Raw genomic sequence first — 26,763 nt, 5'->3', positions numbered from 1 at the left:
CGACATTCAATTTAATGTCATCATCAGTGGATATAAACGTTGGTAGGTGACATCTAAGATGTGTACACAACACTAGAAATTAGCACTAACATTTATACATCGAACTTGTCCACACTATGAATTTTTATCTTTTTTTGTAAGATGTAAAAAGAAAAATGATAGTTTTATTTGAACAAAATTGGGTGTAAAAAAACTAAGTGAGTAAAATTAAGTAATTTAAGTCGTGGCAGAAATTACTTAATTTTACTAAGTTTTCGGCAGAAAATCCGATTGCCAATTGTTGTTTCGATGTTTCAAGTCATTCTAAGTCGTTTGACATCGAAATTGTAAAAGCATGTTTGTATAGAATACCTATATCTATTCACGCATGAATTCATATCAAAGTCTGAAAATAAAGTCAATGAATTGCAATGCAATTGTCCGCCAAAGCATTTGTTATTCTTAGAGGCAATTGGCATAATTATGAGGTAAATATAGGGCGTTTGGCAACACTTGTAAACGGGTCATAAAAAATGCATTTTGTGCCATGGTTATTAACGATAGCCAATTCTTAACTTCTTCTGACAAAAAATTATCCAGATATAAAAATACAAAATAATGAAAATCTTATAGCAATACTTAGCACACGTATTACAAAAATAAAATAGAATGTTTATTACTATCGTAATAGTAATAATATTTAGTAAGAACAAGAGAACGCGGACCCTGCAGCCACTCGTTCTGGGTTCGTTTTCCACATCGGCCAGCTATTAAGGAGCGTAAAAAAATTGTTCGTTTGATTATAGACCTAAAATATGTTATCAAGTAAAAATTGCCTTTCGAGACATTGCTACAAAAATAATGAAACTAAAAATACTAATTCAGTATGTCCAAAATATTTCACAACTAGAAGAGGAACTGGGTTGCTCTCCAATCGCCGTCGTTAAGTTAACATAACGATTACTGAATGACTTCGTATAACAATTGACATATTCGAATATAAATAAAAGTTCAAAAAAATATATAAAAAATGAACAAAGTATCTTAAGGTCACTAGTAGGTAGGCGCAAATACAGGTAACCAGGTACCTCTCTTAAGTAGTTTTACAACAGATGCGCAAAGTAAAGAGATACTGGAACTGCAAAATCATGTAGAAATGAAAAATCTAACGGTTTGCTAAATACAACATTGAATACTTTTATAAAGTCGTATATTATATTAGGCTAAAACAAATGATAATTTATAACAACAAATACTAAAACAATAACAAATTACCTTGCAACATTTGAAGTAATAGTATGTAAATATCTATGTAAAATATATAAAAGAGTAATCTGATTATATTACAATACAGTAGTTACACTATCAAGTTAGGAGTACTTTATAGAATAACGTTTTCTATGAGGTTCATGAATTTCCTATAATATTGTAAGTTAACAGGGGTTAATACGCATTAACAGAAAAATTTTATAACCAATTTTTAGTGTACCGGAACTCAAAATATTGCAGCGAATATTTTGAGAAACCTGGAAACAACTGGTGATTGTGTTAAATGTGTGCAGGCCATAAGAAAACATCTGCAGGTATGAGCTGGAGGAATTGTGAATGCTAGGTCATACCTTTTGTCAGAAAAGTAACATAACAAAAGTGAAAGAAATAAAACTAGACCAGATGTTTTCTGTATTTTGTTCCTCATAACCTCAGATTTTAAGATGACTCCTGTACATATTTCTAACTTTTTGTCAAACATGTAGACATACACAAACACAAGACAATCAAGGCATGCACAAACAAAGTAATATTATAACATGTAGACTGGATGTCCAACAGAAGAGAATGATGTGTAGGTATTCTTTTGTACAGTTAAGTAATCCACGTACTTCATGAAAAATTATTTCTAGAACCGTTACACAGTACGGATATCCTGCCGTATAATAGTATGAAACCGCGACGATCTCTGGGAACATACTGTGCTTCAGCCAGCATCAGACAGATCGATCTTGGAAAAGCAAACTAATCAAAGTTTTGAAATATAGGCGCAAAAATAAGACATTTTGCAGATTTTACAACTTTTATCTAATCATATACACTCACACATAATACATGTAAATACATTCATATGAATACACCTATAAATGCATTAGAGGTGGACTAAACATACTCAAAGTTGGTTCGATAAGGATAAAACATATTTTGAAAGAAAAGTCGACCCTCAACCCAGATTTTACACAAATTTGCTTTATACGGATAAAAATCTCATGAAATTTTTATGAGTGTGCTAAAAAGATACTATTATAAGAAACCCATTAATATGTATAATAAACGTAGCTTGAAAACAGTATTAGTTTATATTTTCTATGGTTAACTCACTAAAATACTATTCGACTCGACTAGATTATAATACTTTGTTCTGAATTTTAAACATTTTAAAAAAATCTGATCAGAACTCTCAAAACAGACTGCGGTGATCTATGTGCGAATAAAAATTAGCGTAAGAATATCATAGACAAAAACAATTTAATAATAAATTTGAAGATTGGAAAAATAGAGCATATGAGAGTTATTTTAAAGACAAGTCGATTGCAATTCAGATACTCTATTATTCCTAAGATTTTTAGGATTTTGTATTGAGTATCTGAATTGGAATCAACTTGTTTTCAAAATAAACTTTTTCATATGCTTTATTCTTCCAACATGGATTACTGCATTCTGTTTTGAAAGTTCTGATAAGAATTTTTTAAAATGTTTGAACTTCATAAAATAGTGAATAGCCGTCCATTAGTAAATTAACCATAGATAATAAACTAATACTGTTTTCAAGCTACGTTTATTATATATTATAGGTTTATTATAATAGTATGTTATTAGTACATTCATAAAAACTTCATGAGTGTACTTCAGAAATCATTTTCCACAGAATTGGTAGTAGAAAAATATGTATAGACCCTTAAATAAGAACAAATATGATAACTAATATTTTGATATACACGCATTACACATTATATAAATATATCTAAAACGAATACTAATTGTATACAATGATGGTTGTTATGAGAACTGCAAATAAATGTTCAAAGACTGGTAACACTATTAGATAAGATTGTCCAAAAATGAAAGCGTGCAGTAGGCGTGAAGCAAAGTTTTGTTTCAATGGAAATTTTCGAAGATAAGATCACATAATACTTTCTTTCAGCTTAGGTAGATTGAGACTATAAAAAGGATTTATAAGCTAGGATATAAGTTGATTGCAAACATGGTAGAGACAAGCCAAGGATGGTATAAACGGGCTATCAACAGAAAATCGAGTTTCCAAGCTGTAAAATTTCTCGAATCAGGAATGTTATGCTCAATTTATATATAGTTTATGTATATGACTGAGTTGTACTTGTGTTTTGTTTATAAAATATTAAATTTGTTTTACTAAAATTTTCTTTGCAAGCCAAAATTTTTATGACAAAAAAGCTGTATCTGAACTCAATTTCAAGCTTATATAGGCGATAAACATCTCAAATTACATACTTAAATGACTAACTCAAACGCTGTTTAAAAATGTAATATTTACGTGACGTAATTATATTAACGGCAATCGATAATTGAACAATCAAATAGACCTATTAACTATGTGACCAATATGAAAAAAATGTTCAACATATATATTCGGACTTCCAACAAACAATCCATTAACATTTAACATATCTGTGACTCATTTATGCAAATTATTTACAGTTAATATACATGACACACTAGTAGAAAGAGAAAGGTGTTTGAACTTGCACAATTATTGTGAGAGATATCATTTGTATCGTTTATATAGAGCTCAATTGGGATGTCCAAATAATTATTGTAATTGGTGATACATTTTATATATACAGGGTATCCCAAAACTCAATGTTAAGACGAAACGGGGTTATAGTATTGATGATAACTATCATAAAAAAAAGTTATCTCACGTTGTTTGAAAATTATGAGCTTAAGTGCAACCCCGAGCTTTGGTAAAACTTACCAATTTTCTATTATTGCGGTTAATTTTTTTTAATTTTGTTTATTTAATTTGAATCCGTAACCACGAATAAACTTTCTAGAAACACTTGATTTTTAAAGTTTTTTTCATTATAAAACTATATAACTATATTATTATATACTTTATTATGTGATGAAACTTGACAACACACTTTAGTACATTTTTATTAATGAGGGATTCTCAAAGTAACCCAACATTGAAAACTTTAAATGTACAGCTTGATAAAAAGTCTCAATTCCTCAAAACTTTGAGCAATGTGTCATTATTTTTGACTTTGGTCCTAGAAAAGCCCATAATTTTTTAACTATATGCAATTCTTTTCATTAAATATATAGTACATGATAGTTTATTTAATAGGTTATAATACAAAATACTAGCCAGATAATTGAGTTCAAGTGCACATGTATATCACGATATCACGAAACGTGATTGATTTACCAAAAATTGGAAACAATTTTCATCCCACTACTCCATAAATTTAATAATTAGTATCCAAAGCTCCAATTGTCCGTCATGCAACGGGAAAATTAGTTCTATACTACAATTTATATTTTATACAATTTTATGAACGTTAATAATGTCATTGTGCGGCGACAATTCATATTGTATGATGTTTACGGTTAACATCGTGGATAAAAAACCGATACGCTGAAGTGATCAGAAGAGATAAAAATAAGTATTAAATGAGAAAAACCAATTGAAAGTACTGTTATTTGAAAAACAGCATGATTTACTTAATGTAATGTTATACTCTTAAATGATAAAGAATACTCTCGATGTAACATCAATTATAAGATTTATCAAAAGGGTGAACACGGCGAGACATGCAATCTAATTGTAATATTACTAAATACGTCATTAAACCATTTGAAACAGTTAATAATAATTTCATGATCTTGCACGCAGATGTAATGGATACATTACGATTTAATTAATAAAAATCTTTTATTGTTTATGTTAATAATTTACTGTTTTAGAAACGAATATTTGAATGATTGCATTGAATTGAATTAAAAGATCGAAACAAATATTTTATCCCACGACAAGATACTTAATGTATTAAAATATACGAATAATAAAAAAATTATGATAATTAGGTTTTATTATAAAATAAAAACAAAATGAAAGTTCAACCAACTAAAGATTGTTGCAGATATGCTTTTCATCAAATTAGAAAAGCGATACAAACGCTTATGTGTAATTTATACTACATAATTAATGGCTAAATAAACAAAATCATGCTCGATAAAACTGATAAACAAAAGTATTCAAGGTTTTTGCAAAACTTGACTGATATGTAAAGATGTAAATGGCCTATGAACTATATGATAGTTGTTTGCGAGATATATAACTTGAAACCATTAACTGACATATGATTCTAGCTAATTGTTATAGTGTTCCATTTGATTTCCAGAACAATGATGTTTAGATGTTATGATAAGTCAATAAGGACATGAAAACTCCATTATGACGACATATTTGTATAAATAAGCACCTATACAAGGCACGAGTTCAAATGAAATTTTATATGTTGAGCATTTCTAGCTCCCTTTAAGACGTTGCGTTTTCATAACGCGAAATACGAAGAGCAAAACATTCGCAAATATTTCAATTGGTATAATGTAATGAACGAAATATTCCTATTATATATTTCTCTTATATTCTTTCAAAAGTTTAAAAAATGTCACGTAAATATTTAACAAACTCCTCGCTAGTAATAATGTTATTTTAGCTTTAGCTAGACTAACATTTATTATAAGATATACATTTTCATCGCAATAGTATCAATGACGTGATTAATTAGATGCTCAATTAATTGATATTCATTATATCCGTATTCTATACATTACACATGTTTGTTAATATTCAATTGCGAATAAAACTTAAACGATACGAATTTGCGCAATATTTCATCACGAAATTACACTTTCACTGGGAAATAAGAGAAAGTCAGGATGAACTTATTACTACGTCGTCGTTCTTATCGTACGAATGTTGCCACCCACTACCGGTTAGGTTTTTAAACGCATAAGTTATTTGCACGGACAAAATTGTGATATAAATTCATTAATACAATATGAAACTATTTGAAAATGTTTTGCTATTTATTTAGATATACGCATATCTATTTACATACAAGCCCTCTCTACTTTGGTATTTTGAACTATTTAAATAATTATTCATACCAAAAAAAAAATTTGCGAAAAGTGATTATTTGTAAGTGGCCATGCAAGTTCATAAAGCTAATAAGAGAAAACTTGATCAATGTGATAAAAATTAAGTTCGGTTTTTGAACTAAGATTTTAAACAGAAAATTTTGTGAAAACTGACGGAGAGAGAATATTCCAGAATGTGATAATATTTATCCTTGATAATAAAACTGATTTTGATTGTCGTTGTAAATAATTTACCGCATTCATTAAAAGATGTAAATTATTAATTCTATATGTAGTAAAAAAATACCAGAAAATTTCCTTTTGATCAGATCATAGAATATTCAGTGAAAATTATTGATATATATTTGTTTGGACGTATTTTCGTTTTATTATATTGGCCATGAAGGTGACAATCTTCATGGCATTGAGCTTTTATACGGAATGGTTGCTACCCCTGGCAGAGGGGGTAGCGCAGAGTTTAATGGGACTAATTGTACACTTCTAAAATATATATATATATATATATATATATATCAACTTCAATTAGAACTTAGTGACAAATCAGTGATTGTAATAGGAACATCAACAAATACATACAAATACAAAACAAATCAGTGTTTAATTTTTTAAGTCCACAGTTATAAGGGTTAAATTATAACTGAACAACTTGAGTTAATCAAAGAAGAGTTTAAATAAATTTCATAAATACGTGGAGGAATACAATATTATTAGTAAATATGACTTATCATACGTTGGTATTCATAAAATTTTGCAGAATCATCTTAGAATTAATTACTACAATTCTAAGTATTAAGAGTAACTTTAACAACATTTAACAGAATTAGTAGATGAAAAAGAAAGAAACTTACCGGCATATGGATTGGTTATTGTTCTGCCCCACTGATTGAATTTTTTTAGCCTAATTGATCCAAGCAGTACCTGAAACTAAAATTAAAAAGTAAAAAATATTGTACATAATGATCATATATAGGCGCATATAGACACGCCATCATATATATATATATATATATATATATATATATATATATATATACTGTTCTAAAAATTCAAAATCAGTACAAGAGAAAAGATTCAGTAATTAATAATGAAAACAATGATAATTACACAATTCCATATCCTATACTAAATCCTGATAAAGACAAAAAAAAACCGTATCTTTTTTATTCTCTTAAATTTATATATTGACAGGCCTTCGTCTTGATTCATACCTACACGTGCTGGATTTATCATGGTATTACTAATATAAAGAATTCGAATTCACCTCGTAAATGACTTGGAACCTTCCTAATTAACTGGGAGAAAGCATTCATATTTTAAAAACCGTAGAATGCATAAAGCTTTTACAAAAACGATTTAGTTTTGAAGATTTTAGGAATTTTCAATTCAACATGTTGGCATTTAGGTTTTATATCTAATCAAATAGATCTACTAAAAATGAGTATACTTATATAATTGATTGTTATTTATATTAGCAACAATATATTATAACCTGACACAAATAAAGAATAAGTACAAAAACACATGAACATGAACATGAACACTTGCCTTATAAAATTTATTCTTTGCTTCGCAAAATAATAATACTCCTTAATATTAATTTTACTTATTGTTAACCTATTTACTCATATTGGAAGTAAACATCTATTAAAATGATGTTTAAAATAATTTAAGATCTATTTACGTTATTTAGTGTCCATTTAATATTTAGGTCATGAAATAGTTGATACGGAGCACGGAAAAGTTAGGTAAAAAACAAGTATAACAAAATTTAAAATTTTCCTTGAAAAATTTATTTGAAAGAATTATATATAAATAGATCTTGAAAATTTTCCGTGTTGAAAACCCAACAATGCCTAAAAACAAAATTTCTACTTATAACAATTTTATGACAATGTTTTATATTATAATTTAAATTACCAAACGCCATTTTTTTCCACCATATTTCTATAACTGCTTGGCTTGTTTTTCCCGAAAACTAATTAAAAATTCATATAATCAAAACGTCTTAAAACAAAAAGGCACAGAAATAAACTATTTTTTTTACAAAATCTTACCCCGCAGAACGGTAAAAAATAAATGCCTTGGTTTTTTAATTAAAAAAACAAACAAGCTACAAATATTACAAATTAACTGAAGATACAATCACATTTATCTATGATAGTAGGACTACCCTCCGAGAAAGCACGATCACGATGCACTTGCTACTTCATGCTTGGATACGCATCGGTAATGTACAGAAGCTTTACTATATTTGTAGTTCAATTTAATTAATCAAACAATTTGCACTAAGCAAATACTATAACGAAATTATTACAATAGACGGACTTTAGCATGAATGTCGAGACATTCATTGGATAGTTGTTAAACCGTGAGAAATCCATATATTAATCAAACATGCATCTACTAATTTCATTACATAGAATGACCCTTATAACCGTACCTAAAAGTACGAACAATATGGAAACATTACGTCTTATTGTAATAGAGAAGAGCTTCTGCTTACTAAACAGTGCTTTAAAACACATTGCAGAACTTGCAATTTAATAAAAAAAATATTAAGATAAAATTTATTAAAATTTGTACTGTTCAAATATGCTATAAATCTAGCTATGACTACAGATATTCAGCTAAAATCGCACAGATTAATTTTCTTCATGCAATTCACAAACAAAGTAAGTACTAATAAACAAATATATCTGACCTGAAATCGAACAGAAAATAACGGAAAACACAAATTCTTCTACGATGACAGACATGAGTGTGTGTTTGCTTACGATGAATCAGTAAAAATAAGGCCGATTTAATATCGCGAACTTTATCTAAAATCTGTTTGCTTAACGGGCCCCCGCAAAATAAACGTATTTGTGGCCCCGCGCTTTGTACTGTGCCTTGCTTAAATATTTGACTTTGCGCCCATGTATTGACGTAATTATCGCCAGAACAAAAGAAGATGGCCAATTATCGAATTGACGAAAAGTCAATATTTGCACAAGAATATTTGAGAAAAACATGTTTCATTTTGGACTTAGCACCTTCAGCCGTAATGTTATAATCTATCAATCGCAATAAAACGTACCAAGTCCCAAAAAGTTGCTAGCAATAGATTAAAAGACATATTATATTATATTATATTATAATATATATATATATATATATATATATATAAAATATATATATATATATATATATATATATATATATTAGGGTGGTCCTTAAAATGGACATTTTCGAATTTTCTTGCTCCCAGGGGCTCAAATGGTTCCAAATTGATAAAAAATAATTCTCTGGAAGTTTTAGCTCTTAATATTAACGTTTAGATAGTGCGCAATTCAATCAAACTTCGTATGGAAAGAGCATGTAAAAAAATTTGAAAAGTAAAAAAAAATGTTTTAGGTATAACTTAGCAACAAATGAATGAGTTTTATTCATTCATTTGTTCGCTAAATTACATCTAAAAAACATTTTTAATATTTTTGAAAATTTTTCCATGCTATTTCCATACAAAACTTTGATTGAATTGCGCTCTACTAAACGTTAATATTAAGAACTAAAACCTTTAGAGAATTGTTTTTTATCTATTTGGAACCATTTGAGCCCCCTGGGAGCAAGAAAATTCGAAAATGACCATTTTAAGGACCACCCTAATATATATACCAAGCAAGAATGAAGAAAAAAATCCTGGTTTTAGCATAGTATGCCTACTATTCATCATAAATTTTGTTAATTTACTTCTGTACGTTAATATTATATAGAAGCCGAGGTGTTATGAATGATATTCAATTTAGTAAATAGAATATAAAAATTCACGGATTTATTTTAATAACTAAATATCAAATCGCCTTGCAATATAGTACCGCTTATCACAACTGTGAATTACGGTATCATATATGTTACATACAGGAAAGTAGTTGTCTACACGTTTATAGGTAAAAACCATTTTTGAATCATTTCGAACTAAATTTGATAAAAGCGATAGCGAAACAACAATAATATCAATCGACGTTTGAAATTTTATCCAATTACTTTTGCGTTATTACGATTTTCGTGACTTACATAGCATACGAACGATGTCACTTGAACACACTGCATTTAACCTACCAAAAATTTTCAAAATAATAGCAGAAGTTGAAACGCGAGTTTTCAGAATAGATTCTGAAGATGATTCAGTTAGGGCAATTATAGGAAGTGAGAGATCCATGGACGGATATCCGTGTTTAAGGCCACTTGACAACATGTAACAGTTCGATACAGTACTGCGGAGCACAATTGGCATATGTGATTAATTTATTATTAGGGCTTTATATGTACTGATTTCATTGCTGACCCATTTAAAACGTAAGTACATATTTTATGTTCAGGCATATTATAAACTTATAGCCGTAAATACTAAATAATTTCTTATAAGTTGTCTTAAATTCATTACTGTAAATGTAAGGTGACCATACATCAAGGATTGGCCGGGACAGTCCCGATTTTCTGCCATGCGTCCCGGTTTTTTCAAAAAGCAATATTTGTCCTGGTTTTAGGTGTTTTGTCCCGGATTGTCCCGGATTTTTAAAAATGTTTGAATTGCCAATATTTTTTTTAAATATATTTGAATTAGAAAATTTGAACCAAAAAATGTGCACATACATTTTTAGCTCAACCAAATCAACAATTTGAAAAATTTAAAATTTGGAAAATATAAAAAATAGAAAATTCAAAAAATATATATATTTGCATCCACAAAAACTAGTAGTTTCTTCACAATCAAAATGTTTTTTTTGAATCATTCAAATCGGATGCCTTGTTCTCTCAGAATCTGCAATTTTTTACACTATTAGCTCCTCATGAAACGGATGAACCTGTCTTTGCCAAAATCTAATTACCACGTCTTCTCATTAATACGAATTGAATGTTTTTTGAATCATTCACATCGGATGCTCTGTTTTCTCAAACACTCAATTTCCGAAAACGTCGAAGAAAAATTGTATCCGCATATACATGAAGAACACATACACACTTTTTTTGAAGTATGCGAAAATGCTCAGAAACTTCTAAAACGTAAACAAAAAACTTCAATTTCGATTGAAGGGGGCGTCCATTAATCACCTGAGGCTTTTAGAGGGAGGTGGGGGGGTGTTTGTCCAAAAAAATCATGAAATATCACGTGGGAGATTGAGGGGTCTAGTAAAATATCACGTGTATTTACATTTTACCTAAATTTAAAAAAAAAAACAAAAAATCTTACGTTTTTTTCGTAAATTCGAAAAATGTTACGTAACTAAAAATACACGTAATGTTTGGTGGGGGAGGGGGGGTAGTTCTAAAAATCACGACGAATCATCAAAAAGGAGGGGTGTCGAAAAATTCCTAAAAAGTCGATCACGTGATAATGGACGCCCCCTTACGGAAAGTCAAAAAGTACTAAAATTTACACTTATCGCCTTATAGGCATATATAAGCATAATCCTATATGTATTATTATTTTAAATTGTTCAAAAATTTGTGTGAAAGTATTTCTAAGAATTAATTTAATTCCAAATTACATTGAATTTAGGTATCAGATAGGCTGATCTAATTACGTTGATCTTCTCGTTTACGGTAGTTTATAAATATATATGCAAATTAACAAAGGGAGAAGATCGTGTAAACATATATAATTAATTGGAGATTAGCTTGCTTCCGTAGGCTTTTGTCGTTATTATTCTGAAACCAGCAGATATTACGTTCTAGATAAACAAGCTAAGAAAGGGTAATATACATACATGAAATAACATACGTCTTAGAAATTAAACGCTATGTGTGTAAAAAGTTAATGGTAAAAATGATGAGTAAATAAAGATAATTAAATTTGAATAATGAAAGTGAAATTATTTTCGGAAAAAATAAATTGATGTCGCTAATGTAAATAATGAGAAATGGTTTTTCTAATAATTTATATTTAAAAAAGTAAAAATTAATTACATATGGTCAAATTTCCCATATATTAAACATCTTAACTATCGTAGCGTTACAGTCACGATATTCAATAACTATGAATTATGAACTATAACTCATTTCAAAATAGAGTAATATAATAGAACCATAGTTAATTTTAAATCAATAAGGATGCATACTATTTTTGCACGTGCTTAGTCATATGTAAGTAAATAAGTCACAGATGCCAATAAAGAATATTTATGGATGGCAATATTTGGTATTATAGATAACGTAGAAATATAAAATAATTGAGTTCAAAACTTAATAAATTAATCAATATCCTTCGTTGTATCTTAAGTTCGTACTGTTAATATTATTTTATAATACTTATATTAATTTACATAATTAATTTTAGTATTTGTTATCTCATGCATTTGTTTAAAAAAAAGCGAGAACGAAAAAATGAACGAATAAAATAGAGATGATAAAAAAAACTTTTTATTCAAACTTTCTTCGGACTTGAGTATCGTAAGGTAATTAATTTTAAATTTTCTGTATGAATTTGGACAAGTAAAATTGCTTGCGATGAGTTAATAACAAAATCTATCTAATGAGAGATTCACAAATAGAGAAATAGTAAAAAATAAAATAAAATGGATACAGTTTGAATTGAATCAGTTGCCCAACTTAAAATTTTATATATAAAATTTTATATATATAATTTGAAAATTAAGGGGCACAACTAGTAAAACCGCCTAAAAAAGGTGATTTTTGGGAATTTATATTAAAAAAACTACTTTATCAATCATTTCAAAATTTTAGGAATATATTTATACATGTTTGAAGAAAAAAATTAAATATTTTTTAAGTTATCGCCGATCTCCAACGGCGCGACAAAAAAAGATCCTTCACTGCTGCAGTGATTCCGGCCTTCTACGTGGATAAAAATTAAAAAAAAAAATCTCGTTAAACTAGATAATATTGTCTGTAAAATGAACTACGATAAAGAAAAAAATCAAAAATTGACAAAATGACGGCGTTTTTTTTTAAAAAAAAGTCGAATTTTACCCAAAATTTTGGTCGTTTTTGAACTGCCAAAATTCGATTTTTGATCCGATCAAAAAATCGATAGTTCATTTTACGGAGAACTATATATAGAACAAGTAAAAAAAAATGATAGTGATCGGATCATTTGTTTTTGAGTAATCGCTGCAGCAAATTCGGAAAATGCTGTTTCGAGAAAAACGCGTTTAAAGATTAAATGATAGTTAATATATACTCTTTAAATGGCTGTAACTGCAAAACTATTTAATATATCGATTTAAAATTTTGGTGTGTTATTTTTAAAGGTATAACCTATCTAAAAATAGAAAAACTAAAAATTCGATTTTTTGAAAATTTCACACTAGTTGTGCCCCTTAAAGTTCGATTATGTACATAATACGAACATTATTATACTTTTTGCAGAAAATATTTAGTATTTAGTGTATTTACTAAAATATAATTTGAAATTATTTATATTAAGACATATTAACAATTCTAATCCAATAAAAAACAACTACAAACCATTAAATTTTGTACAAAATTTAGATATTCTTCATCCTGATATAATACCAAAATGGCCCTTAAGAATTTGTTTGAATTATCTTATGCTCTAGCACAAAGATGAGCAACCCGCGGCCCGCGGGCCGCATGCGGCCCGCCGAGTGTTTTTCTGCGGCCCGCCAAGCATTTCTCAACAACAGATTATTTTTCTAGATATTTTATCAAATACGGCTGTAAAAGCTAATTTTTTCGTCAGTCAAATTCTGGTAAAAACTGTTGTTCTAGGAAATAGAATTTCCTGATAAAATATATATTAATTTATCTACATATTGTTTAACAAGCTTCAATATTGCAAAAAAATGAGAACTTGTCCGAGAACATAGCAACAACGCATTTCTAAATTTAAAATATTTAAATAAGTAAATCTTATAAAGTCGCAAGGGTTAAATTATCGTAAATTTAAAGACTTTCTGGCAATTTAGTTCGTGAACATGTCGATTTTCAATAAAGTACGTTATCTCCATAGTGATGCAATGCTTTAAGGAGGAGATTACAATTGTTTTTGGATATGAAATAATAATTATAGTTCTTTCGTCATTTTGGTAATACAGAATATCTTTTGCAGAATCTTGTGTTTCACTTTTCATATTGAAAAAAAGAAAATATGAACAAATTTTAATTGTGATTCTAAATGTTCAAAGCTAACAAGACAGCTGTTTTCATGTAAATGTTTTCTTCGCCATTTAACATGCAAAATAATACAGATTTAAAAAATTCATTTTTTCAGTGAACATCGAATTTTTTTTATAAATCTTATGTCAGCCCTGAGAAATTTTCGCTGTTGAAAAAAAGGTAAATCAAATTACGATTCAAATTCTTTTTTGGAAGTACATATGTGCGCGAACAATTACACAAGTCCACAAAAGAAAAGTCGCTGGAAAATAATTAATTCATTCAGGAAAAAATCTAGAACAAAGATTGTGCCAGTTTTTAAATGTTTTTCAATTTTTTGTGCCCCAATTTTGACTATAGATTTATCTTCAGCGGTAAAAGGTACATTGGAAGTCATATATATGTCACACACCCAATTCAGACAACTCTTTTTTGTGGACCTGTGTTAATTTCAACCATAAAATTCATAGAAAATTAGCACCTATCAAAACTGAGTAAAACATGTCAAAGCTGCATACGCGTTGCTACGTTCCGCATTAAAAAAATTAAAATAAAGAACAAAATCTAAAAAAACGGCCGATATTGACCAACTTATGTAAAAAATGCAGTGCCATTTTTTTTTATTAAAGGTATCAAGTAAAATTGTTTTTCTCTTAAATATTATTTGTTTTCATTTTATATTAATATTTATAAACACTTATTATATAAAATATATACTTTGTTCAATTTTATATTTTTGTTCTCTTCTTGTGGCAATTTTGTAATTTTGTTGCAAATACATTATTCCCGCACTCAGTCAATAAATCTTTTGACTTAATTTTAGATCAGACTTTTATCAGAGTTTATGAAAAAGCTTCAATTTTATTAAAAAAAAAAACAATTTATTTTCATCATGGCTTGTACGGCCGTAACAATTTTTTTTAAATTTTGTTCTTTATTTTAATTTTTTTATGCGGAATGGAAAACTACATACAACTCCAAATTTTTATTGTTTTATAATGAACATTTTTTGTATAACTCGGTAATTGATCAACTAACTATTATCGCCTTTTTTGTGAACGTTTTTAATTGAAATTCGATCAAGATTTTTCTGAGCTTATAAAAAAGCTTAAACTTATCCACATCATCCGCTGCAACATTTTAAAAATGGCAACGAAATGGTTACCTCCGATAAAACTAACTGATTTGCAAACTAATCCTATTGCACAAATATTTCCCGATGTACATAAGAAGTACATAGTTTTTGAATGTCTCACAAAAGGAGCTATTTCAGCAAAAAAATTAGAAATTTAATTTTAAAATCAGGAGATAAAACCGTTTTTGAGAGGACTGGATTTTTTTTTCAGAATACAACATAATTACAATATGAATGTTAGTATTTTAGCGTTGCTGTGGGTAAATTATCAATGTAATAATATTTATACATTCAGAATTGGTATTCTGAATATATAAATATTTGAAGAAGTCATTTCTAATACTAATGATTTTCTAAAAATATTTCCTGTTGCTAAACGTTTGCCGGGTCAGCTGGTATATATATATATAAATTACGTGCGGCCCGCCAAAAAATTTGAAAATGTAAATTGGCCCGTGGGCTAAAAAGGTTGCTCGCCCTTGCTCTAGCAGAAGATATTGCGGGAGCACGTTTTGAGGTTCTTCTGCGGGGAATGACCTGACGAGCAGTACATACGTGCTAATACAAATATTAACAAAGATGTAGAATACACAGAAGACACACACAACATCGGAGAACAAGAGTTCGTGAATAAATGAACATGCGAGAGAGAAACAAAGATCGAGGTATACGCCGAGCTTAGAGACAGGTAGAAGTAGCAATATAGAAGCGTCTGAATGGAACCAAACAAATGGTTGCGCTCTTTTTATCATAAAATGGTATGGAGCATTTTATATTTGCTGTGTAACGTCATTACTTCAGATCAGCAAATTTTTTTTTTTTTTGATCTTTTTTTTTTTTTTTTACATAAATATTTTTATTTTACATAAATAAATATATACATTCTATTTTACAATATTTTATACATAAGTGGATTTATATAACTATTTTTCAAAAAATATTCTTTCCTTTTTTCTCTTAAATTCCTCTCAATGAGTGTTATTTCTTCAAAACCATAATATAAATTATATAAGATTCCAGATAGCAGCCAAATTTTAACATCTTTTTCTTCTTTTGATTTATATTGTATATCTATTTTGATAAGTTTATCGTCATCTTCAGTTACATCTATTTTTGAGATTTTTAATTTTATTTTCATCCAATCCCATATAATTTTCTTTTTACCACATTTAGTTAAATAGTGTAAGGCATTTTCCTCCTTATTGCATTTTTCACATTTTTCTGTGCTACTCATTTTTATTCTAAAAAGTTTTGTGTTCATTGCAATGCATTCATTTACTATCAAATAATTTGTTGTTTTCCATTCTGCAGGAATATTTTTGTTTTCTATATTCCTCCATATGTTTTTCCAATTATGATGTGGTTTTTTTTCCATTATTTTAGGAGTAAAATTTTCCAGTAATTTGTTATAAATTTCTTTTGTTTTCGGCTTCTCCGTGATCCATATACTATTTTCATTAATAATTTTGCATTCATTTTTAATTATTTTCGGTAATTTATTATTTTCTTGCCAAAATTGCAAAAATTCACCATTGACTTGCTTTTCATTTATTTGTTTAGTCATATTTTTAATGAGTAAGGCTTCGCATTTCTCCTTGGTTGATATTAGTTTCAGACCTCCTTCTAATTGTGTTAGTTTGAGTTGCTTTCTATTAATTCGAAGTCTGTGTCCATTCCATATATAAAACCCTAGCAATGAAATGAGAACTATTTCCTGATCAATAGAACACGCATCCTATGAATAACAAACAGCAAAATGTAATATTTTAACCGAGAATTATCCTTCCCTTGTTATAGTGCAATTTTTCCTTCTTCAGAGACACATTTCTCAATCAGTGGCGTTTTTCTCATATTATATAATAAATACAAAGTTCATGAACTTTACCGTTAACGGTCACTAGTTTTTCATAAGTGATTCCTACTAGGCCGTAACTGGTCTCGGTGAACATGCGAAACCCCTTAATCAAAACAAAATTTATTAATTTTTTTTTACATACATTACACTTTTTTTTCACTACTTTCGAAATAATTCATCGCTTTCATTCCGATCGAAAATATTATTATTATTATTATTTTAATTTTGATTGGTTTGATCGTAACCACCTACCAAGTGACGTACAACCGCAGCGACGAAGTATTATTGTCAAGTCACAGGGAGATTACGACCCATAAGGGTTAAATATTAATTATAAGACAAGAAAGAAAATTTATATTTTTTTCCATCTCTGAAGAAAAACCTCCAATATGCAGCCAACTCCTCTCCCTTAACGCGGTGAGTACATACCGTGCAATATGGAAACCGTGCTGTAAGAAACTAGGATTTAACGTAAAATCCAGGCTAATTCGTAGTGTGTTCTATACAAACTTCTATTACGTGGAAAAAAGCCCGTGTTATCGGAGGGTGCCGCATGTTCAGCTCCGCGTAGCATGGAAACCGCGCTCCGAGAGTACCGTGTTAACGGACTATATGTGAAATTTTAATAATAACTTATTATGTCAATAATTTTTTTTTATTTTCTTATAAATTACAATCTGTCTAAATAGAAAGACATTGAGTAATTAATTACTTTGGCAAATAACAGAATTTTAAAAGGAAAACCCAGTAGTTCACCTTTTATTAATGTACTAAATTATAACTTAATTGAATTTTGGTATTATTAAATTTATATAAACAAACAAGCAACCGAGGAAATGAGCCTGGTGTAAATAAACTTTTTGGATCCAATTTTTTATACGCAACGTATTTATCATCGCCCAACGAATACATAATAAAATCAGAAGAAACAAGGCTTGGTCTTTTTTTTTTATTACTTATCGTTTAAACCAGCAGCTTCAATAATGTTGCTCGATTATATTTAATTCAACAAAATGCTTTGTACAATCTGATCGACAATCATGTTGATCGAATTATGATTGAATGATGTTTGATTGACAAGTAGTGATCTTGAAGTATATTTCACCAGTATGAAATATTTTTAGCAGACAAAATAGCTCGCTAATTCAGGTATTAGTTCGCAAATATTGCTAAAATTGCCAGAATGTCAGATCACGCACTGCGCATTTTCACGGGAATTGAAATTGACCATTGCCTATTATTAAAACATCAATAACTTTGATAATTGAAACACCAAGTGGAAATCAATTAAAAACAGTAAGTATTAAATTTTATTCTACAAAAAATAACGCGCGTATTTGGAAATTAATAATAAAATTATTAAATAAACTAATACAAATTATTAACACTTGGTTTATATTTAGCAAATATTTTGGTCCGAAATGTTGTACTTTAAAATAATGAAAAAGGTTAACAATGCTTGAATTCGATACGATAATTTCATGCCTTATACATTTCACAAAGTTACTTTGATTAAAAGTAGATCGTTCCAACACAATACAGATAACTACTTAACTACCTATTTGATGAAACACAAAAAAAAGAAATTGCAAGATCATTTAGAGTATAAGCTTTTGTGAGCCGTGTTATTACAAGCTCATCGCAATACAATATGCAGAACGTTCACCCCTTACCGGACTAAATATATAATGTATCTATTGATTAAATTCGATATTGATTAGATCATCGAGAGCTCAAGGCCGAAACGGCGTTGTTTTCGCAAAAAGAAACAATTTCATGCTTTTTATGCGAACATGATGAAAAATATTACCATGCACACTAAGTGCCACTATAAAATAGAAAGAATTTATTAAATTATTTCGTGTGATAATTTTAAATAATGTTCCAGTTTCGGTATTTTCCACGTGCCATTAATTACAGTAAAGAATAATAGTTAATGTTTTACCAGAGTGAATATTTGTTGCAGAATTATTTATTAAACAGTTGATAATAGAGCACAAATTGATAATATTTTTTTTATTATTTCTTTTATTTACAACTGTCCAGTAAAGGACATTCAATAAATTTGATGAATTTGCAATAGTCGGCCGAAAAGGGACATTGTATACTACAAGGGCATGCTGGAAAAAACAACTCAGTAGTTGTTTTTACATTCGATATAAAATTCACAATATTATTGATAATTATATAATTTTAACTATTTACTTATTAAATAATTTCTTATAAATGCTGATGAAGTTATTTCCATTTTTTATCAGGAGAGTTGATGGTTTAAATCCAGTGGCGCTTTTCTTTTCAATCTTCTTGGATAGTTCTTTGTTATCAAGGAATTTGCTAATGAATTTGGATAACTGATTAGCTTGTTTCTATACTTGTGTGCTGTTTTTGTTATTACTTCATTTATAGTAGGTGTATTCGTGTCGACATGAATCAACCAGTTGGGAACATATTTTGGAGCTCCTAAGGCAATTTTCAAAAATTTGTTTTGAAATTTCTGTATTATTTCTATATTAGTCTTATAAGCACTGCCCCACAATTGTTTACCATAGCACCAATTTGGTTTGAATAAAGATTTATATAAAAGTAGCTTATTGTATGAGCTTAGTTTGGATTTAGTCCCTAGAAACCAGTAAAGCTTTTGGCTTTTTATCTCAAGCTGTTGTCTCTTTTTTTATATGGGTTCGCCAATTAAGTTTTCGATCGAGGTATATGCTGAGATATTTCACATGGTCTTCTTGAGGTACTTGAGTATTTCCTATTCTTACTGGTGGGCAAGTCTCTCTTCTAAGTGTAAATGTGACATGTACTGACTTTAAGCCATTCATTTCAAATAACCAGGTTTTATTCCATTTTTCTAATAAATTTAAATGGTTTTGGAGTAACTCAGATGCAGAACTGTAATCTATGTGGCTGGCTAGAATGCACGTATCACCAGCAAACGTAGCGATCAAAGTGTTGTTATTGGTAACTCAGATGTGTATATTAGAAATAGAATTGGCCCCAAGACGCTTCCTTGTGGAACACATGAGGAAACTGTCTTATTTGATGATTCAGTGTCTAAAATATTTACATAAAAACTCCTATTTTCTTAATATTTGTGTATTAATTGTGAATATTTTTAATGTTAACTTCCCATATATATTATCTTAAACACGTTATTTAAGTTATCAGTTTAGCGTACAGAAAGTATGTATATTTCTGATTGCTAAAAATAAAGTGTCAAAAAAACTTGCCATAAGTCATAAAAGTAGCAAAAACACAAACTGGAATATTTTTGGTCAAATCGTAAGTTAAAAAACTGTCTGATCATTTATGAATACCTATATTATTAGCATTATATTAATATTAATTCGCAAAGTTGATGTTTGATTGCATTCAATGTTTTATATTCATTCAACTGTTAACGCAGAGACTTATCTGCACCAACACTTCTGAAACTGACTAGAATTAACTTCACAGTTAGACCCTTAGGACATTCTGTCATAATTTCTTAAACATCTTTTTAGTAATGGTACATAATTTGTTATCACACATCTCCTTCAACTTCTTATCTTCACTTTCCAACATGTGTGAGACAATGTTTTTTGAAGATTAACTATGTACCAACAAAGATTTTGGAACAAAAAGCAAACGGAACATGTTCGGCGTTCTCTACGAGGATAAAGGTGGAAAAATGTCATAAAAGATCAACACAGAAAAGAGATACCAATGGTATACCAAAGAGATACCAACTCTATTTTGGTCTTACCATTACATATTGTCCTTCATAATTACTAAATGTTTTTTGTATTTGGAAAACAGATTGTAACTGCATCTTGAGAAATAAAAAATAAAGAATCTAGAAAACCAATCATTGAAATATATGCACATCGTATCCGATTTTTCACTACAATTTTAGGGTTACCCAAAGCTAACTAATATTAGTACAGAACCTTTCTATTAATCGAACAACTTGAACTGCTCATAAGTGCTGTTCTTTATAAGTTTAATGATGAGTTAACTACTAATATTCAAGATCACAAATAGATGTTCATTTATAAATATAACTAAAAGTTTGTATTTTAGTTCTTTTCCAGAAATAACATGTATTTACTTGGCTACTTCCATCTATTTGAATTCGTAATCATAAGTTGATTATGATTCGCTTATAGTATTACTTCATACAAAATGCATCATACATTATCCCCTCGTGCGGTATTAAGTATAAATCATTTATTATTTACAGAAACTACCTCCTTCGCTCAATGGTAAATTCTTAATAACCAGAAAAGCAGACCTTTTAGTACCCATTCGTATTGCCTTGTGGCGGATTTTTCCATATTGAGTTCAAGTGGTCGACGAGCTATGGATTTCCAGTTTTTCAGGTGTTTGCATTCATTTGATGCATTTTGCCATTTTATTGTATTTTTCCATTATTTTCATAATAAACATCATATTACCTCATTAAAGTTGTATTAAGTTACAACCACTTATGTTTAATCGATTCATATCACAGTGAAGGTGTAATCGATCAAAGACGATCAATGGATCTAACTAAACATGCACTGACACGTTCTAAATATAATATTACTTCGCAATATAATACTTTGGTATATTACCAATGAAATGCGTATGTTAATTTATTAACAGTTTATGTACAGAGATATCATATACAGAGAAATAAAAAATGCAAATGAAAAACATAGTTTAATTTCAGAATGATTTCGTGCGGGGGCCGTTGATAATGCATTTCTGAACTGGTGCAGCGTATATTTATATTATATATAAAGCAGTTTCAACATTCTCAAGTTGAAACACAGCCTTAAACAGACACATGTAAACATGAGCTGCCGTAGGATTGACCTAAATTAATAATGTGTCTTTGAGCGTTTACGCTTCTTCGGCAGTACAAATCTTAATTAAGTTTTCACCGTGTTAATAGTTAGTAAAGGTTTTAATGATTAACACACTGTTAATCGAGTGTAAAAAAGCCTTGTGCAAAGTTCCAAGCAACCAATGTGGGTGTCAAATAATGGCCAGTAAACAAACACTTAATAAATTGCCATGAAGCAAAATTTTTCAGATTTATTACGAGAGTGCTACGAAAGTCCTTTCTGCAGGAGTGTCGCAGCTGTACGGGAAGAGCGTGCACTACTACATATTTTTATTTCTATGTTTTTTTTTTAATTTTATTTGGCCTCGCTTACTCTGAGCATTTATAGCAACGTACAACATTTATTTACATTCTATTGAAAGATCTAAAAATGTTATGTACATATATATATTTATCGATATATATGTTTTTGAAATTGAAAAAAAAAAATCTTTTATATCATACAATCTATATATATCTTGTACTATATTTTACTCAATTTTAATTATTTTCAATTATTTTCAATTATTTTCTTCAATTTGACTTGTTCATTCTCTCTCTTTAATTCTTGCTCTTTCATTTCAAACTTCTAATTCTATTCAACTTCTATGTTCGTTCGTGTTTATGTATTTTTTCATTCTTCTTTTAATCTCAGCGAGTTCTAATATTTTTTCTTCTTACTCCCAATACAACTCAGCTATTCGAATTCTGTAATTTCTATTATTACTCCTAATTTTTATTCAAATTCTACTAAACAAATCCAATTCTATTTAATTTCAAATTAACTATATATATTTTTTCTTAAATTCTAAGTCAATGACAGGATTCGATCCAAAGATCCCTGTTGCGCGAGTCGAAACGCTACTAACAATAAGTGAGCTATGCCCACCACTGTTCTATTTTTATGATTATCAATAAAAATGTGTTGAGAAATTAAGAAATTATACTTCTAATAAAATAGAAATTACAATAAAAGACTAGAGTCTCAATACTTTAGCTCATAGTGATAAATTTTTAAGTCCATGAACTACATCTGTAGCAAAAGAATTTTACTGACTTCAATAAATTCATTTTTCTTTACATTCATTACAAGTTACTACTGTAACTGTTCGTAATTCATTTGGATCATTTTCTTTCCATGCAATGCTTAAAACTTTTTATTAAATTTTAGCAATCAGAAATACATTACAGATATTTTTAATTCTATCTAACAATAAGAAAAACTCGAATCAATACTAGTCCGAGCATGTTGCTCAGTAGCAAACCATTCCGCTAAAAATTCAGCAGTAGCTGGACTTTTTTTAATATAGAAGATGAAAAATGAAACTTTGACGATATTTGTGAACCAAAAAGCAATACACAAAATTTAAAACCACATCAACTAATGTCTTCATTAAAAATATTATTTATTCAAATTCAAATAGAGAGACTAAACAAATTACTGCACACATAGAAATAGACATAGAATTTAGACACACATAGAATTTCATGAAGATTTTCCGAAAAACAGAATTATGAGCAAATGTAATACGAATAGAAACCGTTTGAAAAACCTGCACGTTTAAAAAGTCAAATTAAATAATAATTAATCAAAAAATCATATCATCATATAAAGTTACAATCTCAACTTTCAAAAGCCATAACGCCCGATGTTTACAAACAATTTGGCAACGTGTATATTTAATTAACTAAGTGTTAGTGATAATTAGTTAAATGTTGTTATCTGCATGAGTATATCATTACTATCGCCGAAATTTGTTTATTTGAACAAGAAATGCGGTGTCAAGTTGCGCAATAGATTTTGACGCAATGAAATTAGAAAAAATAATAATTATATTTATACAGTGGCGGACAAATCTTGGCAAATCGATAAATCTGATTGAATCTTCTGGGTAAATTATATTGACTAACAAATTAAAAGATTACGTCAGGATCAATTGACACGAAAAGCACATTTTTGTAAAACATTCATCATAATTAATCATACAAACTTATCAAATAACAGTTTAAACTTAAAAGAATAACCGATAAAAAATCAGCATTATAAAATCGACAAATAATTTAAAGTTACACGCATTTTTTGATAGAAATGAATTTATGTTATGAATGCTTAATTCAATAAAATTCAACTAAAATTTATATTTATGTTTGAAGTAATTCAGTGACTGTGGAAATTCTATCACACTAGCAAATTTGTACTCTATTTCATTAAAAATTGTTCAATTATTATCCTGTAATCTTTCAATCCTTTCTGCGACAAGACCGAAAAGTAGCTCTATAAATATATAGCTATATAGTTATATACTAAGCTTATATATTATGAAATTTACCATGTTGTATTGAATGATAGATAAGTAAATATTTATCACGACGTATTATTTCAAGCTTAAATGACTAATTAACGCGAATTGTATATTTACTTAACTCCATAGAAGCGATTCCACTCCGAAAATTCAGTTTTAATGGGAAAAACAAACTATTTAAGTATTGAACAATCTGCACTAATTAGACTTTGTGAGAATTGTAGACAACATTTTAATTTGTATTTAAAAATTTTGGTTAGTATTATGAGTCATTAATATCTCTAGAATAAACATAAATATAAATATTTTTTGTATTAAACAGATAAAAGGCATAAATTAATATAAAAAAGCCTTTACCTAAAAAAAAAAACTTAAAAATAGAATTAAAAAGAGTACTCATTAAAGAAGTTTTAGTAGTTAAAAACAATTGATTCATTAAGCAAGTTTGAATAAAAGGTCGCAATTTTTTGTATGGTATTATAGTAAACTCCCAATGGTGCATTATATAATACGATCAAAGTAATTTAAAAACTAGTGGGGTGTATGCCATCGTGCCTTAAGGCAAATTACTGGAACTTCCCGTACCGTAACGAAATGTTTGACTAGTACTGAATGTTTTCAAATAGATTATTATATAAATACTGTAACATTGTCTAATATTTATAAGAATTATATAAACTGAATTGCAAAGTTGAAATTATTTGTTGAAAGTATATTAGAACTATAGTCAGAATAAAAAGTAAAATCTGAATTATTTTCGATATACAAAAAAATTTTTTTGAAAAAAAAATATTGAAAAAAAATTGAAACAATTTTTTTTTCCAAAATCAATTATTTTATTAAGACAAGCAGAAAGTTCTTTGAATCATTTAAATCGGACGCTTAGTTCTCTCAAACACTGCCATTTTTTGCATATTTAGCTCCGTATCTTCAAAATGGCTGGGCCTGCCTTTGCCAAAAACTAATAAACACTTCTCCCAATCATTATTAATTGAATGTTCTTAGATCATTCAAATCGAAGGCTCCGTTCTCTCAAAAACTCGATTTTTATTTTCTGCATTCTTTGCTCTTTATCTCCGTAACTGGTGGACCTGCCTTTGCCAAAAACTAAGCAGCACATCTCCCTATCAATAGGAATCGAATGTTTTTTGAACCATTCAGATCGGTTGATCCGTGCGCCCGAAAACGTGACCGAAAAATTGTATCCATACATACATACACATCTATTTTTTCTGAGGTATGTCAAAATGTTCAGAATCCTTCAAAACATCGAGAAATGTAAAAATTTTCAATTTCGATTTTCGGCCCATTACAATAACTTACCCTACGGAAAGTTAAAAAATGTCAAGAAGGTATGTAAAAATTAAATAGAATAGAATGCGGTAGTGAAACCAATGTAGGTCAAAATGAGTATAATCAATATGATTAATTCTCAAATGAATTTGTAGAGGTTCGAAGAGGATTAGAAAAAAATAAGAAAAACATGTAAATGTATGTGACTAAATGCTGTACGGGGGCAAAGTGAAACTGATCTAAAAATAAAAATTAATTCTTCGTGTGTTCTAAAAATAAAAATTAATCCTTAATGCGTTCTATAAAATACAATACAGAAACTTATAGCTTTCTCAGAGCTTATGATGGTGGCTTACTATTATCGCACATTATTTCATCTCTAAACAAAGTAAATTAGAACGTCTGTTACAAAATATGCCAAAGTGTAATCTCTCATTGTCAGATAAGGGTCTGCTTGTGCTTTGAACCACAAATAAATGGGTCATAGGTCGACCGCTGATATCAAATTCACATGTTAAGAACATTATTTATTACACAAACATTAGAGAAATAGAATTAATTTAGAAAATATGTGCAAGGAACTACTAGTGACAGAATTACCGAAAAGATAAAAATATTGGATTTGACTGATATATAAAATAGTGCATGCAGTGTTTCCTGATTTATACTAGTATATTATGCTTCACAAAACACTATACTTCATTATGATTAATACTAATACCAATAAGCCTAAAGACGATTAATCCTGCGACATGATGTGATTATTGATGCAAGTAAATAACTTGTTTTTAATTTCATAATGGCATAGAAGCATCGGTTTTCCTTTACCTTAAAACACTGCAAAATGAAAAGAACACGATATTTAATTTAGTACCTCACCATAAATCGATATTCCAGTTATTCAAGTTTTGATCTGTGGAAATGTATTAAGTATGAAATACTTAAATGTAGTAAATATATACAGAGAAGTAAAATAAACAGTGTTTAATGCCACTTGATAATTTGCTTCCTTAAAAAGCCTTGCATTAAT

The 26,763-nt window shown here is 28.8% G+C and overlaps 1 protein-coding gene across 2 annotated transcripts in view; it reads right to left on the bottom strand.

Annotated features, from left to right (window-relative positions):
- Positions 1-26,763, bottom strand: part of LOC113377690 (solute carrier organic anion transporter family member 5A1) — a 130,088-nt gene that overhangs the window by 41,608 nt on the left and 61,717 nt on the right. Inside the window, exon 2 of one of the 2 annotated variants that reach the window (XM_026618084.1) lies at positions 7,026-7,101. The exons of the other annotated variant lie outside the window; for it this stretch is intronic. The gene's annotated coding sequence lies outside the window, so the exon portion shown is untranslated. The remainder of the gene's footprint in view (positions 1-7,025; positions 7,102-26,763) is intronic. 2 annotated transcript variants of the gene reach the window in all.

Source organism: Ctenocephalides felis, unplaced genomic scaffold (assembly GCF_003426905.1).
Source record: "Ctenocephalides felis isolate EL2017-DRISC unplaced genomic scaffold, ASM342690v1 CF-g0.4_SCAFFOLD_01886, whole genome shotgun sequence".
Lineage (NCBI taxonomy): Eukaryota > Metazoa > Arthropoda > Insecta > Siphonaptera > Pulicidae > Ctenocephalides > Ctenocephalides felis.
Note: the sequence above shows the minus strand (reverse complement) of the source record. Positions and strands in the feature narration are given on the sequence as shown.